The sequence below is a fragment of the Cyanistes caeruleus genome, chromosome Z (assembly GCF_971803275.1).
Source record: "Cyanistes caeruleus chromosome Z, bCyaCae1.hap1.1, whole genome shotgun sequence".
NCBI lineage: Eukaryota > Metazoa > Chordata > Aves > Passeriformes > Paridae > Cyanistes > Cyanistes caeruleus.
The window spans coordinates 76,784,613-76,803,049 of NC_141732.1; positions in this window are offsets into that span (position 1 = coordinate 76,784,613).

An 18,437-nucleotide genomic window follows, 5' to 3' on the forward strand; every position below is an offset into this window, starting at 1 on the left:
AGAGCCCTCCTTTAGACAAGAGTGTGGAGCTGATGGGTCCAAGAAACAGGTGAGTCACCTCTTGCAGTGTCTCACTTTGGACATGGCTAGTGAAGGATGACCTAGAGCTGGCTGCTCTGACCTTGCTGTGGGAGATCACTCACCTCACCAGGGACGATTGAGATCCCATTCCACGGGTTGATCTCCTAAGGCTGCAGCACCTGTACTCCTGTCTGTGGGTTTTGCTTTATTTTGGCACTTTGAGGGTCCTTGTGCCTGCTCAGCTCTCCCTCCCCACACTTTGCTTTGCCAGCTCACCTCTCTGTGCCTCACTGTTCCCATCCCTGCCTGGCTCATGGCTCACTGCTCCGTCCAGCTAAGACAGGAAGGTTGGCTGTTTCCATCTGCTTCTCTTTTCCTCCACCTCCCAGGCTCCAGTTTTATGCCATGAAAGAAGTGGAGTAGTCCCAGGCTCTGCCTCCCACAGCAGCCCATCCCCACCATTTCAGGGAGCCTTCCTCCCCTCCACACCGTCCCCATGGCACGAGACGGATCATCCACCAGCAGCCCCATGAGCCCCGTGCTCCAGCAGCAGCTGCTGGGATGCTTTCTGCCTGCATCCCAGGCTGGGAGCACGACAGCAAGAGCAGCAGCGTTTTGGAGAGTCAAGCAATAACACAAAGAGCAGAGGCTCTGTGCAACAAAGACTGCGGCACAGGGAAGGAAAGTTCAATACGTCTTTATTTTGGGGCTCTACAGCTCCGCATTCCCACCGGTCCTTCCTCCTCACTGAAGCCTTTTCCACACCCTCTGTGCTCTCTGTTTATGCTCACCTGCTACCCAATTAACTCCCCGTTTAGCTGTGCACCTGCAGTGGCTTTATCCTCAGACAACTGCACTGGAGCCATTAACCCTCTAGATTGCATTCAGCTCTGAAAAATACCCATCTGAACGGCTGGAGCATTCATCTGTGAATAGGAAATATGCTACAGTAGTTCATGGCTGGTAAATATGTGACGGGGGGAAGAGAGATTATGCTTTATTATCAATTGACTTGTGTCGCCAATGGGCTTTCTGTCATAATTGACTAATGCCACCCAGAGTGATATGTACTTCTGCTGATAGCTGCATTACAAGTTAACACTCCAGCACAGTATATGTTTTCATTCAATCTCTATAGGAGAAACTCATATATGGCAGCTGGCAATGCCCCGAGGGAGGAAATCAGCTGTCTTGGGACCGAGTGGAAGGCACTCAACTACAAACGACAGGAGACGAGGGAAGAATTGGGAAAGTCAAGGCAAAATTAGTCAGTGGAGATTTGGCATGTTGCAGCATCTCCTGCCTGATGCATCGAACTTTTTGGAAGCAGCCAAAGAGATGGAGACACCCTGAAGCTGCAGAGATGCTGTCATTGGGGTCTGGTCATTCTTTTCTGTTTTGAAGGAGGAAGAGGAGGAGAAGGAGGTAAGGAGTGGAACTGTAACAATCTGTTAATTGAAAAGCTGCTGCAGAGGGACAGCAGAACAGGGGATAAAGGGCCAGTGTTGGCAATGCAGCAGCAGGTCTGGAGAGAGAGGGAGAGAGAAACTTCAGCATGGCTGGGGCAGGGGGTGCTGAAGAGGGGAGAGGAGGCTGGAGATAACAGAGATAACATCAGCTCAGAAAAAAAAAAACTGCTGATTGCAACCTGCTTCTCAGAGAAGGGAAAATTAACTTTCCATATCTCTTGTAACAGAGGAATCTAAATATTCTGAACCAATGGCACGTTTGTCTACCTTCTCCAAACATGAGATTTTGCCTCAAGGGAGCCTCATAGCCCTCCAGGGCTGCAGTCATAGGGATCTCACCACCTCAGTCTGCTGCAATACCCGACTTACAGAAAGGAGAAAAACAAGAAAATGTGTATCATCACTGGGCAAGGCACTGGTTTGTGCCTCAGTTTCCCTCTGCACAAGCTGGAAAGCATTCAGAAAGCTGTTTAGATTCTGTTGAAAGCTCCAGAGTCTCAAGTGAAAAGTTCTGCAGAAACAATTGTTATTTTGGACTAAGAATGTAGCCTGGACAGAAGATGAAAGGTGTTTAGAATGTTTTATAGTGGCCTGTTGAAAAGCAGCAAACTCTGTACTAATTTTGATGCTTTGCTTCCCCACCATTTCCCAGCCAGAAGAGGGACAAAGCTTGAGGACAACATCTTTGCACATGTTAGGTTTATTTATGACAGCCTGGATGGAACTTTGAGCAACCTGATCTAGTGGACAGTGTCCCTGCTCATGGCAGGAGTGCAAAACAAGATGATGAGATGATCACTGAGGTCCCTTCCAACTCAATCCATTCTCTGATTTTCTGTTTCCATGAGCCTATTTCTGTGTTCCTCACTGTGACCTCAAACTTTAGGACCCTCAACTCCCTGGATGTGGTTCTGGCCTCCCTCAGGCTGATGCAGATGTCAGGGCGTTGTGCAGGAGTGTTCTTCCCCATCTCACCCCATGGCCTTCCCTCACTGACCTCACCCAGGCACAAACCCTTCCTCCCCAAGGAGCTCAGCCTGCTGCCCATCCCTGCTGCAAAAACCTCTGGAAAAACTTCTCAGCACCAGCCCCTCTCTCTCTCCCCCTGACCACTTCCACCCACAGAGACACACACACACACAGTCTTATCTCTCCCACTGCATGCACAGAGGGAATGTTGGCTTAAATAAAATCAGGGCAGCTCCACAGCAGATGGAGGACTGATACAAAACCGTGCCGGTCAAGTGATCCCCCCCCTCCCCTTACTCTCTCCCATTCCTCCCCAATAACTGAGCAACAAAGAGGGGGAGAGGGAGGAGAGAAATGGCCCATTTTCCAGCTTGTGAGATGATTAGCACTGAAAAAAAAAAAAAAAAAGTATTTGCTGCGCCAAAATATGCCTGGAGGTTGTGCAGGCACCAGCTGCCATCTAGTGGAAATCTGGTCTGGTTTGTCACCATCAGACACTGCCTCATTTACCTCCGCAGCAGGAGGTGAGGGAAGTGTGTTCTCCTAAATGTGTTAACTTAGCAGTGTTATACACTAGAAACAAATTAATATATAATTCTTCTGTGTCTTAAGGTCATTACTGCCGAGGCATAAATTAATAGAGCTATTCCAGTTAATTCATTTTGGCATTTGCTTCTGCATGTCTGAGCACATATGTGATTGGGGCCTTCGTCTCGTTTCCGCTGGTGGAAATGATGAAGTCCTGAAAGAAGCTTTGCCATATTAATGTCATTTTTAACCTAAAAGCCAGGGAGACGTGGGCTCTGCTGCCTTTTTCCCTCTCGTGCTCCTGCAAGGCAGGCTGCAAGCGTGGAGTTACTTTTTGGACAAATCCAAGATGAATGCGAAGGACACAGTATTTTTCCTCACAGATGTGTGTGTCCTGCGTATAAGCAGGGCATTAGAGCACTCTTCTGAGAATAGCAAAGAAGGCTGTAATGCACATTATCCGATCACAGACGCATTAAGCTGTCCTACAGAAATATAGATGTTTTCCTTTCAGATTGGAGAGAGAACAGACACAATCAGTGGAGAATGAGACAGCAGCTTTAGCATCCTTTTCCATCTCTTTCGTTTCCCTTGTTTTCTTCTTGGGGACACATCCCACAGGGCATCATGTACCCCAGACACTCTGCTTGGCTGTAGCTGCATCCTCTGCTCTCAGGAGAACAGGGAGTTTGGCTCCTTGTAGGGCTGGGCTACTACCCAGGAATCCCTTTTCTTCCTATGCCAACACTAGGACTATTTCAGATAAACATGCTTTGTTCTGGTTTTGCTTTGTTGTTTACATTTTTTTTTTTTTTTGCTTTGTTTTGTTTTATTTTGTTTATGGTTTGCCCTTTTATTTTTCATGAAAATATGATGGGGGAAGAGGACTTATTTTGGTTAAGGGTAGAATTTCTCACAAGACTCACTGGAAAGAAAATGGGTCTGGCACTGGCTCCACCAGCATGTAGCTCTCTCACACAAACACAGCACACAGCATCAAGCCCTTGTATTTTTCAGACAGAGAGAAAACTAGACTCCGTCTACCAGAACCCTCAGGAACAAAATAGCTTCTTTTTTTTCTTCTTCTTTTTTTTTTTTTATTTCAAAATTTAAAAATAACCAACAAAAACATACCCCCACTCCCCCACCCCCAAATACTCCACAAACTAGGGAACAAAAAAAGTCTTACAGATGCTCAAATAAAACTATTTCTCAGACTCTTTCACAAATTTTTTGCAAAGAAAAAAAAAATCTTTGTAGTAAAAATGTGATTGAAGTGTCTGCCTGAGAGAACCTTTCACTAACCTAAATGTCTCTTGGATCAAGAGAAAGGACAACAATTATGTTGAATAGTTTCAGGCTGGTTTTTTTGCATGCCTTCTTGAGTCCAAAGGGCTGCCACTAATGCATTTATGTATTTTCCTCTGTGTTTTGGTGATCAGGGGATTTCAGCACTGAAGTTCTATGCAAGGGGTGGTTTGCAGCAACGTATTTGCTGCAAAAACCACCATGAACTTTATCACTGTTTGCACTGCCAGCTGTGTACAGCTTTGAATTATTTGGGCAGAGATAAACCATGTAGGCAGAAGGCAGCAATTTAAAGTGTCACAGGTGCAGCAGATACTGCTGTAAACCACAAGGGTGGGGGACTGTACCGATCCTCCCCCTGTCTACCTAATAATGATGGAAACCAAACTAGTTCCCATGGACTGAGGCTGGGATCCCAAAGAGAGGCCTGGGCCAGCCAGTGGTGCCTTTTCCACCACCACTTTCCTGTCCTGCAGAGAACACCAGCTGCCCTCTCTTTTGCAGAGACCTAAAACTCCCCAAAGGTCTCTTCCACCCTGGCACATTCCTCTCCATGAGGACACCCAGCCACTGGGACAAAACACAGCCTCACCACTTCTTTTGATACCCCTTGGGTATCTGCTCTGGTGCTTCTGTAAGCAATTTGGGGTAAATCCCCAAATTCAGTCAGTTCTTCCTAGGTAAACTCTGAAAGAATCAACAAGAACACTGAATTTGTAACACCCTCACGAGGAAGACTTGTGCTGTTCTCTGCAGCATTGCAGTGAAGTGTCGAATTTTGCACAGTGAAGGTAGAAAGGGTCTGCTGAAATCAAGGGAGAAGAGTGCTGTTTACTACAATAGCATGCCTCTGTTTATGTAAATGAGTTTTTGCTCTGTATATACAGAGGTGCATACATATATATGAGTGTGTGTTTGCATGTGTGTGTTTTATTTTTCTTTTGACTGAGCCTGTGTGCTCAGTGCTGCTAATAAGAGTTTTGTGTTTTGTTGTGTTTTGCTGGATTTTTGGTTTTGTTTTTTCTCTCTTGTGCATTTCACTAGAAAATTCCTGGAGCAGCCTGGGGTCAAACTGCTGCTTGCCAAGGAAGAGCAGAACAGGAGTGAGATGTGTGGGGTTGCTGTGGTCCTGACCCAGAAGGAAACCCTTCCAGTGTGGGTTTGGCTGAGGACAGGGGAGCGCCGTGGCTGCCAGGCTTTGCAAATCCTTGGGAAGGCAGCTCCAGCCACATAATGAAACCCACTGAAATCAAACCCTACAGCTTCATTCTTCAGCTGTAATCCCTTAATCTTCCACTCTCTGTGGGGCAATTACTGCTGCGGATTACGACTAGAACCTGAAGGATGGAGGAAGTGAAATGAGTATGTTAAAATAAGGCAGTCAGAGGGGAAAGGGAGAGAATAAAAGACAGTGCTATATGTCTCCATGGCACACTGTCATTTAAAGGGCCAAAAGTCTTAATTTCCTCCTCCTCATGTGAGAAGAAGACAGGAACCCAATCTTGCCTACTCCCTTCTTTAATAAAAAATATGTTTTATTTCTGTAGAACGATGTGCTTTTTCCTGTCAATAAGTGTCAGCAGCTAATCTGAACCTTTCAATAAAACAATGCCATTAAATAATTTAACCTGGGAAAAAACACTGATGGCTGTGAAATAATTTATGGATTTCAGATGTGTCAAACTTTAAAGCATTGAAGGGAAGAAATGTGAGAAATGGACCAGTATGAGATTCCTCAGCAAAAGAAAAGGAATTCGTGAGATCGCCCCACTAAACAAATAAAAAACGGTGAGGATAAAGAGCCACTAATACTATATCACATGAAAAAGTAGATAAAAGTAACATGTATAAAGAAAAAATACATACTTTCTATAGAAAATTCAAAGACAGTAAAAAAAGTGTTAAGGAACTAAGACAAAGACATAGTGCTACCTGCCTGATGCCTGCATGCAATTGCTAGTCCTCTTAATACACATTAAATAAACACATCACAGGGAAAGCAGTGCTCACTAGAACTGTGGGTTTCAGCAGCAAGTTAAAGGTGACATTGCAAAAGAAAGTGACAGATGATAAAAAAACCCCAGCTATTGCATACATTTAAAAAAAATAAAAAGAGAAAGAAGGAGGAGTGTACTTAAATAGAGCTGAGTATTATATAGTCTGTTAACCTTATTAAGTTAACATGCTATTAAAACCCCCTTGGAATATGGGAGTAGAAGGAAAACAACAGACTGAATGTATGTAAGCACACGGATCTGATACTCCAGGGCATTTCCTTTACTCTCTCTCTCTCTCTTTTTTTTTTTTTTTTTAACTTCCCTCTTGCTATTTATTTTATTTTATTTTCATTTTCATTTGGCAACTTCTGCATTCAAAGCCCAGAGCTTGGAATTTCATACCTATTTAACACCTGGTTAAGCAACACTTAACCATTGGCACCAGCTGACTGCATCCCCATTAAGCAGAATTACTCTCATCATAGACATTGGAAATGGAAAAGACCTACCCGGTCATGTAGACCATTATACCACAACCAATGCAGGATTGTTCCATTTAGTAGGAAAAGAAGAAGGATGGGCTTGTCAGGGGATGATGACTCAGAAGAGTTTGGTTCTCTTCCCAGCTCGATCTTAGGCTTCCAGAGCGACCTCCAGAAAGCCACTTAACCTTGTTGCGCCTCAGTTCCCCATCTCAGCAGCAGCTTCCTTTCTTCCATCTCCACATTTGTCTTACAGGCTCTTCAAGGAAACACTTATTTGTGCCTAGGTGTGTTAGCTGTTGTTAATAGAAAGGCTCCCTGATTTCAGATAGAGAGGGGAAAAATACAGCTGTGCTCACTTTAAGGCTTTACCTCTGAGTAATAATGTGGGTTTTATTCCTTTCCTGAACAAAGTGAGTAAAAAGAAAGCACAGAGATAGAGATAGATCAAAGATGACCTTTCTTTTGAATTATTATCTCTTTCTTTCTTAAAACTGATTTAACAATAGAAATTATAAGCTTGAAATCCTAACTGATTTCTCCATACAAGAGCCCTTTTCTCTTAAGGTCTCCCTGCTCTTACGCTCAAGACATTTTGGGGCCACCATGAGGTACAATCCAGGACTGGAAAATTCATCTGCAGTGTCTGTCAGCTAAAGAAACCTCTGCAGAAGTCAGACAGTCAGAAGACTTGCTACAGACCCTGAGTTTACGTGAAATAATTCATATGCTAACACTTTCTGCTGGGAGCAGTCACGGGGAAATCCTAAACTGAATTTAAAAAACAAAACAAAAGTCTCCACCCACTCCTCGTCCCTTCAGATGGCCTGTGGCCAGAGCAGCTCACTGGCAACACCAAGCTGGCTAGGATTTGACTGTGCCCCCACCAGCACCACCTTCTGCCCATGTCACGGAGGAGCCCGAGCTGCTGAGCAGTGATGCTTCCAGCATCCACCACTGTGTCCCAGGGCAAAGGAAAGTTAATGGGAATATTTGTCCAAAAGAAATATTTGCTTCCCTGAAATCACTCGGTGTTTCACACAGATGTGCAAAGCCCCATCACTTCTGTCCCAGCCTTGGCAGCTGTGAGGTCACGAGCTGGGCTGTCCTCAGCTGGGATCCTGTGGTGCTACATCTGAAGATTGTCTTTCAGTCACTCTTATGGGCTGTGCCACCAGGTGATATGACATCAGAGAGGCCTCTGGGTCCTTTTCCTTGATGTGGGAGTGAGCTGAGACTTCTGAGAAAGCCAACAAAAGCACTGCTGACTTTGTCTTTTGTAAGGAGGTGACTTTAATATTTATTTCATACAGATGCACACAGTCACTCTAGAAACTGGTATTCTATTTTGGTTGTTTTCTACATTATGGGATTGTTCTGCATGCTGACTGACTGTGGAATGTCTAGACTAGTGTGTAGGTAAAAGAAGTTATTTTAAGAAAAGGTCTCACTCCTTTTGTGTTGTGTTTTTTTTTTTCTTCTTCTGTACAGCTAATCAACCAAGTCTTATTCATCAGTTATTACAGGATAAAGGGGAAGAGGCTAATGGTAAAGGTAGAGACAACTTTTTAAAATGTTAATTAAATTTAAAAGGATATTGTTGTTAACACTGCAAGGACATAAAAGATTAGTACTCTCCATTTCGAAATGTTAAAATACAGATGAAAAGTTATGGGAATATATATGTGTATATAAATAATGGTAAATCTAATAGCTACTCATTAACTTCTGTGGCTTTATATCAAGCTCAGAAAGAGATCATAAACTAATATGGGGTCCTCTAGAAAAGGATAAGATTAGCTTACCAAATTCTTTGCCTGCTAACTTAATGTGTCAAGCTGAAGAAACTAGAAACAAAACAGTGCCCTTCACACTGCAGTGTCCTTTATTGACTTTCTTTTTTTCTTTTTTTTTTTCAACTTTTCCACTTCTTTTGACTAAGTTAGAGCCTTACAGCCTTTTTCCCCAACTGGCATAAAATGATATCAGACCCACTGCATGCAATGATATATGCCTCTGCCTTCAGTCAAGAGAAAGTACATCACTATTTTATTGGATGCAGGTCTCGAGAGCTCATGAACTCAACAAACACCCCTATAAATTACGGGAAAGCCACACCAAAGTGTAACAACAATAAACTAGAAATGGCATAAGTGGCTTTACTCAGCCAGACCTTCAAATACTACTGTGTAAGAGATTCCCATGCTGCTTCCTTACTCATTGCAGCTATTACCACCTTGCGTACAACCAGATGTGTTTGGTCACATACAACAAACTGCTTATGCCTGTACTGCTTGTGAAATAGCCTGAGAAGTGTAAGCTAAAAAATAATAGTGTCTAGAAAACAAATCTTCTGTAATGCAATTTTTTCCTTAATTACAGATTTTTCTATTATGCTGAGGAAATACACTAAACTATTTGTTTTGCAATCTGAAATCCCACACAGGAGTTGGGTGAAAGGGTGATGAAGATGAGGTTCAGAACCCATGAGGTAAAGTTTACCTTGCTAATGACTTCACTTCAAAGGTGAATGTGCAGTTCATTACTAATGCCCACCCCCTTCTGGATTTCTTTGGCAAGATTGTCAGTGTACACGTTAATTTAATGCTGATCCTGCTGTTCAAAGCATTTCTAGTGTGAGCACATGTCCAATAGCCAGTAGAAATTCAGCTGAGTGCATTAACTCATGTCACACCTTCTACCAAGCAGCCATTATCTGGTGTTGATTTCCAGTCACTCCAGACTGGAGGCAAATTTAGACCAACTATCCCAACCGGAAAACTATTCATCAGGGTGTATGATAGTGACCACATTGCCAAAACTGCACTTTTGGGAGTTTCCAGCGTGCTCACTTCATGCACTGAACTGAAAGTTGGAGCCTTCTCCATCTCCTCCCTGACAGAGTTTTGAGCAGCAAGAATGTTGTCACTGAATTATCTGGAAGTCATCCCTTTTAAATGGCTTCTCACACCTGGCTTCCCCTGAAAGCTTTGATACTTATTGCTTAGAAATATTGGGTTTCTAAAACTAATTGTTGCTGATGCTTATATCTGCAGAGTCTCTGGGAAGGAATTTATAGCTTGTTTGGTTTGGACTTCCACGTCTTCCCGTATTAGATTATTCTACAGTCTTTCCACTGAGAAGTTATTTTGATGTTTATCTTCTCTCTCTTAATTTCAACCCATTATCCTAGTTATTTCCCCCTGGGGTAATTTCGTTCCTCCCTGGGTGTCTGTGCTGTTCAGATGTTTGCAATGGGCTCCCTCTCCCCCTCAGATGTTGCTCAGCCCTGCTGTGCATATTGACGGTTGTTCTTGTAAAACTTTCCTTGTAAATCAACCCCTCCAGCTCTCTAATCATTTTTGCTGCACTTCTCTGAACTCCCTCCAGTTTGTCTTCATCTCGCTGGTAATAACTTTGCCTATGTGTCATTTGGCATTTTCTCCTTATCACATTCCAGCAGAGCATCAAACCTTTTGCCCTGTTGCTGCGTGCTGTTGTCAGGTAGACTGGACTTGAATGATTGACGTAATCCCTTAATTTGCCGGAGGGGCAGTTTTAGATTTTTATAAACCAGTAAATTGGTGATTTGAGCCAAATATGATGCTGGGGAGGGGGGTTATTCACTCATCTTGTCTAAAAAAAACTGGAGCTGATTTTTCTGATTTAAATCCAGGGAGCTCCTGGGTGTTTTTTCCCTACTGCTTCTGATGTTGGAATATAACATCAGTGCTAATTTGATGGCTTTCCAAACAGAATTCAAAATTCAGAGGAGCAAGTCCTCTGTGTTTCTGGGTCTGGGAAGCTTTGTTTTCATCACTGATGAAGGTGGGAGGGACACAGTTACAGGCAAGAAGAAGCAACACGTGCACCATCCCAGATCTCCAGTCCTGTTCCCAGCCATCCCCTGAAGTACAGTCCAAGAGGGAAGGAATTGTCCTTCCCAGTAGTTATGTCTTTGCTCATTTTCTGTCTTAGAGTAACAGGCTTCTGTTGGCTTCAGTCTCACATCCTCATCTGAGTTTAATGTTTTTCCATGACTAGTTCTGACTTTTTCAAGGCTGCCTTGCTTTATTCATGGAAAACCATTCCACTCCTGGGCAGATCTTGGCCCATGGGGTTAGGGAGCTGGGGGGGTTTACATCCTAAAACCTCATGTTGTTTCATGGAGCACATTTTAATGTGCACAGTTGGTTCAGATGTCCTATATCTTGAATATCCCTTCCATGTTGAGAGCTTGCAGTCTCCTTACAGTGGTTTTTAAAGGACTGAATTCTCTGAGCAAAAGTTTCCTATGACTAAAGATTGCCTACCTTTCCCATGATTACATTCCCAAAGGTGAATGCCAATGTGTCAACAGAAGGAAATATTTCTCCTGCTTTCTTCAATAATTTATTGGCATTCACAGCTTTCCCCTTCATGATGACTGCTCCTGCAGCTCTAAGAATATCAGCTCCACTGAGAGATTGAAATTTACTTGTCACAGCTCTCCCAGGCAGTTACGAATGGTGTTGTGCAGGCAGGCTCCTGATTAAAAAAATTAGAGAGGATGGGGAGCATGAACACAGCTACCCCGCCCCAAGAAACTTTAAAGGCCAACCTAAATGCACATGAGCTATTTTGCAGATAGGCACTTTTATTTAAAAAAGTAAAAACTGCTCAGAATCCATTCTTGTATCCAACTGCCTTCCAACACAGAGATGTAGGTATGGACTCATCATCTCCATGACATGTGGGTGGGACGAATGACTCACTTCATGCCTCAACCCATTCATCTCTTTGGCTTTTGAATGAAGAAATGTCCCAGTAGGGCTGGGTTTGTCAGTCAGTGACTCTCAGTGGGTTGTACTCAGTTTTGTGACCCAGATCACAAATTAGCAATAATGAAAAAGAGATTGAAACGATTATTCAAATTCACAATTAATTACTGAAAGATGCTTGGATGTAGTCTTGGAAATTGCTTCAAGTAAATAAGTAGTATTTTAAATTACCTTTTCTTTTTTTTTTTTTTTTTTTTCAACATCCCATCACAACATGGCCCTTGGATTCAGAAGGCTCATACTAATTCCAGCTGTGTGCCAGGGACGACATGTCCTGCCTTCCTCGGGCACAACAACCTGTCACCACTAGCTGGTGATCTCACAGGAGCCCAGCCCAGCCCCTGTGCACCTGCACTGCCCAGCCCAGAGCTGCAGCTCAGGAGATGCAGAAAGTTACAGCAGGTCGTAGCCAGCCCTCACTGCACACAAATGTTCCTGTGGCACATCAGAAATTAAATCGATCAGCTCTGAGTTAACACCACAGAAGCTCAATTGTGTTTATCAGTTTGGCTTGTGTAATTTTGTCTATATATGTTTTCCCCAGAAAAGGAGGGTTTTTTTGGTTAGGAAAGCACTTGCAGAACTTTTTTGTTATACTGAAAAATTGTGTTTTGAGGGTAATTTCAGGGCAGAAAGGAGGTTGTTTGTTTGTCCTGTTTTTTCTTTTACTTTAGGGTTTGCTTTTTTTTCTGTCTTGTTTTATGAAGGCAAGAAGAAAATAGTTTCTTAAAGAGGTCTTCACTTAGTTTAAGCAGTTGAAATTTGGAATTGATTTAAATGTACTCATTTAGCTATACGCCAAGTTCTCCAAAAATTCAATAACAAATAGGTTTGGAAAATCTTGTATTTTATGAAATATAAAAGAAAATAATAGTGGTTTACTATTTTCTTTCATAAAAGAAAATATTTCCCTCTTGTCACTAGCTGGCCATCCTTAGCACTTTCATACATCCTCCTCACTTCTGTCTCCTCTGTGCTTCCCACTCTCCTCATCACCCACTTCAGTTCCAGGCTCCACCTGTCAAAGTGCTGAAAACTTTATCTTTACATGGAAAACAGATGTCCTTCTAGCAGGGCTGCAATAATTCTTTTTCTGCTTTGAGTCTCACCCCTCTCCCACTCTGAAAAAAATAAAAATAAAAAAAATCCAGAGAATCATAATTTTAAAATGAGGTAAAACATAAGTTTTGGTCAATAAAAATGTTCCTGAAAATAAATATAATTTTTTAAAAAAAATATTTACATGCCTTAAAATGCTGTTATACAATAATAGTGAGTGTCCTTGTGAAAAGTTACTTTGAAGTACTAAAAAATACCTCTTGTTCTGAAAATTTGAGACTAGATTGCCTGTACTTTATTGAAAAGATGGATCTCATTTTTAACTGCTCCATCAACTTGTCATTTGACTGATTTGAGATTTTCTGACAAAAAAAACAGTGTTTTGGTCTGATCAGCTCTACATACAAGATTTAAGTCCTATGAGAGTTTTCTGACTCAGGATGCGGTGAGGGCATGAATGAGGGACCTGCAGTGCACAGCTCATAGTGGAATGGTGAAAGCTGAAAAGGGACAGGTTGTCCTTCCTTGCAGATACCATACCACAACCATGGCCAGTGGCTGGTTGTACAGGGTATTTCAGAGTTCATGGGTTCTTGATGCCAGATTCCCAATTTCTGTATCTCAGATCAGCCCCAGCCACAGATGGGAGCTATCACAGTCCCTTCTGCAGAGCCATAAGGAGACCCACTCTGACCCTTTGGAAGTGCTGGGCTCCTTTGGAGAACTGTGCACACTCCAGAAGACTTAACCACATTTTGATTCTTGACAGCAAAGAAATTTACCAGGGTATTTCTTGCCTGGAAAGCCACTTCATAACCCAGACAGAGACCAGGAGCTCTTTCTCAGCACTGCTTGGTCCCAGGATATAAATCCTCATGCTTGGAGACTTTAGCTAACCTCTAATTAATGAAGGTGAGGAAGAAACTTCCCTGTAGGCCAGTTATATCTGCCTTCTGCAGGGTTTCTTGTGCTTGCTTCTAAAACAGCTACCAGGACCACTCCAGGGGAAACTCCAGGCAGTGGCTCAGACCCCTTTATCTTTTCTTAGTATGAAACCCTGGATCCTACAGTCCTGACCAGAGTCTGGAAACCCCAATAATTTGCATTATAATGTCCACTTCTCACCTGCTCCAAGATAAAAAAAAAAAAAATAAAAAAAGTCAACTACTTTTCTTTTCTTTTGTTTTCTGTCTTTTCTCCTAATTTTTTTCTTCTTTCTCATGAAAAAAAAATGAAAAAAAAAAGAGCCAGGCACATTAAATTGGACACGCTCAAGTAAACCAGTTTGTAATGATATGTCGGGCTTCCTGTAGCAAGAGTAGGTAATTTGGCTCCATTTTGTATTTAGATTTTGAATTTTCCTCTGTCACAGAAAGGATTTTTCATCAGAGACTTTGGATGCACAATAGCTGCGAGCGTTTAATCTGCAGAGGCGCTCCTGAGGATACACACTGCAGCATCTACTGTCTTTGGTTTGCATCCAGAGAGAGAAGACAGAGGTGAATTTGGAAGGGATCCAAAGAAAGAAAAGAAAAGAAAGTGTTGTTCCTAATTTCACACATTTCTGTAGCTGGAGTGTGTCTTGCAGGCAGCAGGATGCCATTAATGTCTCCACAGCCTAGGGAAGTCCCTTGGCATTTAACCTCAGCTGTGCCACTTACTCCATAAACACAGGACTTAAATTTCCAAAATGTCTGGTTATAAATGAATTCTTCAAAGAGGTACAGGGTAAGGAAATGTTTCAATAAATATGTAACATCCACCTCCTTCATGTGTTTTATTATCTGGATACAGAGAAACATCTCATAGCATTTGAGCCCCCTATTTTCACTGCACAAAAAAGAGAATGACCCCTCTCATCTCCTGTCTTCTCTTCTTAGAAACCTGCAACTAAAGAGATAGTCCTCAACAGCAAAGCAAACATTTTGATGCTTCAATCATCACAGAATCCCAGAATGGTTTGGATTGGAAGTGGCCTAAAAGATGATATAATTTCAACTTCCTGCCACTGGCAGGGACACCTTCCACTAGACCAGTTTTCCCAGAGTCCCATGCAACCTGGCTTTGAACATTTCTGGGAATGGGGCAGCCACAGCTTCTCTGTGTAACCTGTGCCAGGGCCCCACCACCCCAGCAGCCAAGAATTTTTCCTGATATATAATCTAAACCTACTTACTTTCAGTTTGAAGCCAGTCCTCCTTGTCCTGTCACTCTGTGCCCTTGTCCAAAGTACCTCTCCAGCTCTCTTATAACCACTTCAGGCACTGGTTCTCCCTGGACCCTTCTCTTCTCCAGACTGAGCAAACCCTCCTCTCTCAGCCTTTTTATATAGCAGAGGTGCTCCAGCCCTTAGACCATCCTCATGGCTTTCTCTGGACTCACTCCAGCAGGTCCATGTCCTTCCTGTGCTGAACACCCCAGAGCTGGACACAGCACTCCAGGTGGGATCTTGTGAGAGTGAAACAGGAGGGTAAACAGACTCAAGATGACAGAAATTGGAAGTACTTTGTGAAAAAGACAGGATCACTTAAAGACATTTTAAAGTATGATTTATTAATCTTCTTCTACAGTCTCATGAAATCATGAGAGCATTTTCACCATGTTCACTAGATATTCACAGTCAGTGGTCACAAAACTACAGGTTACGATGTCTTTTAAATGTTAACTAACCAATAAACTAATGCTACAAAAGAATATTTCTACTTTTGCAACAAAAAGTAATTATTTTGTTGTATACATCTTTGCAGTGTTGTATACATCTGCAGTGTGGACATTCTTAACCAATCTTATGATGAAACACAAAACTATTTATTATACCTTAAACTTCTTATTACTTTTATAACTACTACTATATCTCAACCTTAAAACCTTAAAACTTCCTACAACCTAACATAATGTCTTTTTATTTAAACTCACATTCTTGCTTTTGGTTCTAAATCTGGAAGCCTTCTCCAAGGTCTCAGGTCAAGCCCTGTGTCCATGTCTATGTCTGAGCTTGCATTTGCAAGATTTTGAGAGTTTCCTGTGGTTGGAATTCCCACAGGAAGAGCTTCAATTCAAGACTGTTTCATAAATGGTACAAGGCAAATTTAAGGGACACAAGCTCCAGGATTCCCTTAAGCTTTACACTGATTGTACAGAGTTTATCAAAATGTGGAGAGCAGTCTGACAAGGAGGATGTTATTCTCAACCCATTTTTTGCAGATGAGAGACTTAAGTCAACCAGATAAGGTTGGACTTGATGATTCCCCAGTCTTGGAAATTTTCAGGACCAGGCTGGATGGGACATGGGGCAACCTGGTCAAGCGGAAGGTGTCCCTGGCCATGGCAGTGGGGTTAGAACTAGATAATTGATAAGGTCCCTCCCAACCCAAACCATTTAATGAGTTTGCGATTCCATGATATATGGTTGGCCTCAATGATCATAGAGATCTTTTCCAGCCTTAACAGACCAATGATTCTAAACAGTATTATCCAACTCAGGCAGCCTTTGTCTCCCAAATAGCCTTTTCTCCAGGCATTATTCCTCTTGCAGCAGAGGTTGCATGTCTGAACCCTGGCACTGCAGTGCAAACCAGACTTGCAAGGGATTAATATGAGATGCTGGGATGTGAGCTAGAGAGGCTGAAGCGAGGCTGAAGTGAGGCTGAACATCCTCTTGTGGTTCTGGGCATCAGAGAGAGAGACAATCTGCAGCTGAGAGCGGGGTGGAAGGGCTTAGATCACAGCACAGAACATGTCAAGAGTGCCTCTGTCAAGGCAAGCGAGCAGTTTTAGCAACTTGCCCAAGGCTACCGAGAAAAGCTGTGTCAACAATGAACCCAAACCAGATCTCAGCCCAGATTTTTCACCCACAAAGTTATACCTGTTGAGGCAAACTCAAGCTCTGGAGTGTGAGCACAGCTTCACTGCTCTTGGTGGTACAAACCATGAGAGGCAAAGGTGGTTATATGGTTTGTGCCAGGTTTTATAGAGAAAAGATCCTAGATCTTCTGCTTCAAAATATTTCCTTGTTCCTCTTTAAGCCTTGTAATGAGCCTGTCTTCTGCCTTTTGTTACTGCTCACTTTTCTCTTGAAACTTATTTCTCTCCAACAGTGGTGGCCCCCAAACTGCTGCTAATTTCCCACAAGGTATTTGCTCTTTGAAACATACTGTGTGGCACTTTTCATTTTCCATTTTTTTCTACTTTTTTTTCCCTTCTATCTGAGACTGGCACTGAGTCTGTTGAGAACATGTAAGTGTAGTTGCTTTTGAATGCTGCAAGGTAAATGCTGAAAATGACATCTTAACTGGAATCATTAAAGCAGATGTAAGTATTATCTGAATGCTTCTGAAGTCTCCTATGCACAGCAATAGTGTCTTTATTTTCTCTCCTGATGCATGCACATTTTTAAAAACAGGTGACAACCTATTATTTTTTTTCTTTCTCCCCATTTTAAAGCCTGAACTTATGGACTACATTCCTATCTTAAAGCTGAAACCTGTTTACTAGGAAATGTCTGAAAATCTGACCAAAACAGAGGCATGGTGAAAGGATGGTTGTAATAGTTATCCACTCTTTTAAGACTACTACACGGAAGGAAATGCATATCAAAATGTTAACCGCTGGCTTATGGGAAATAAAGCAACATGTTCCTCATTATGATTAGACAAAGCACACAGATTTGGTGGCTGCCATGGACTCCCCCAGTTGTAAAATTTGATTCCTGACTAAGGTGGGATTCATCTCACTTTGCTACCCACTGTGGAATAAGTCTACTTTATATCTGCTTATAAGCAAGGTAGAGACAGTTCTTCCCATAAACTGGTCCACATTCCTTTTCTTCGGGCCCTTCTGTCCTCTAAGGAAGAGAGAAGGAACTTTCGGAGGAAGCTCATACCACCATCCTGCACTAGAAGCCAATCCTTCCAACAGTGAAGTCTAGGCTACATCAATCACACAGGCCGATTTTTGGGCTGCTGCAAGCCCAGGAGCTGGCACCCCTGCCAGCTGAGCTAATCTACTCTGAGCATTGGACTGCCTGCTGGCACTGCAGCTCTGCTGAAGAATGGCTGCCCAGGGTGTTCTGCGGCACTCAGCTGCTCCTCGCTGGAGCAACACCAAGTCACACACTCAGGAAGCTCAGGCAAGATAATAGATAGACTATTTGGCTTCAGAGATGCTCTGATCTCTCCTTGAGTCTACAGGCCATGCCTGTACATCAACCAGATGTAGCTCCTCTGATGAGCTCTTAGTCCATCCCTCTGCTCACACTCATGAGGCACAGCAGAAAGCTGGAGGAGCAGGATATAACTCCTTTTTCCAGCGGTGCAGATCCCCCCAGAGAGACACACAGCTTCCTGTCTGCATCTGGAAGAGGTAAGTGCAATTTCATGGTTTTTCATCCAAACAGTGCAACTGAACAGCAGTCTGGAAAGTCCATCACAGTGTTAGTACAGCATTGATCCTCAGCCCTGATGCCACACTCAGCCCTGTCTGACATGCACTAACCTCAAACCAGGGTACACATGGCATGAACATGTGGAGTGAAGCACATGCAGGTATCTCTCTTCAATGGTATCCACTACGAAAGACTAGGACAACAAACACAACAAATCAAACATCCAGATACACAAACTCAAAGGAAAGGTGGATAACAACATCAATTACCCATCAGTAACCCTTTCACTCTGATCTCCAAGTGATGGCCCACTGAAAGCCCCACTCAAGATACTCAGGGTGGTCAACCAGGACTTTTTAGCTCTTAAGAAGAGGGAAAGAAGATTGCCATGTCTTATGGTG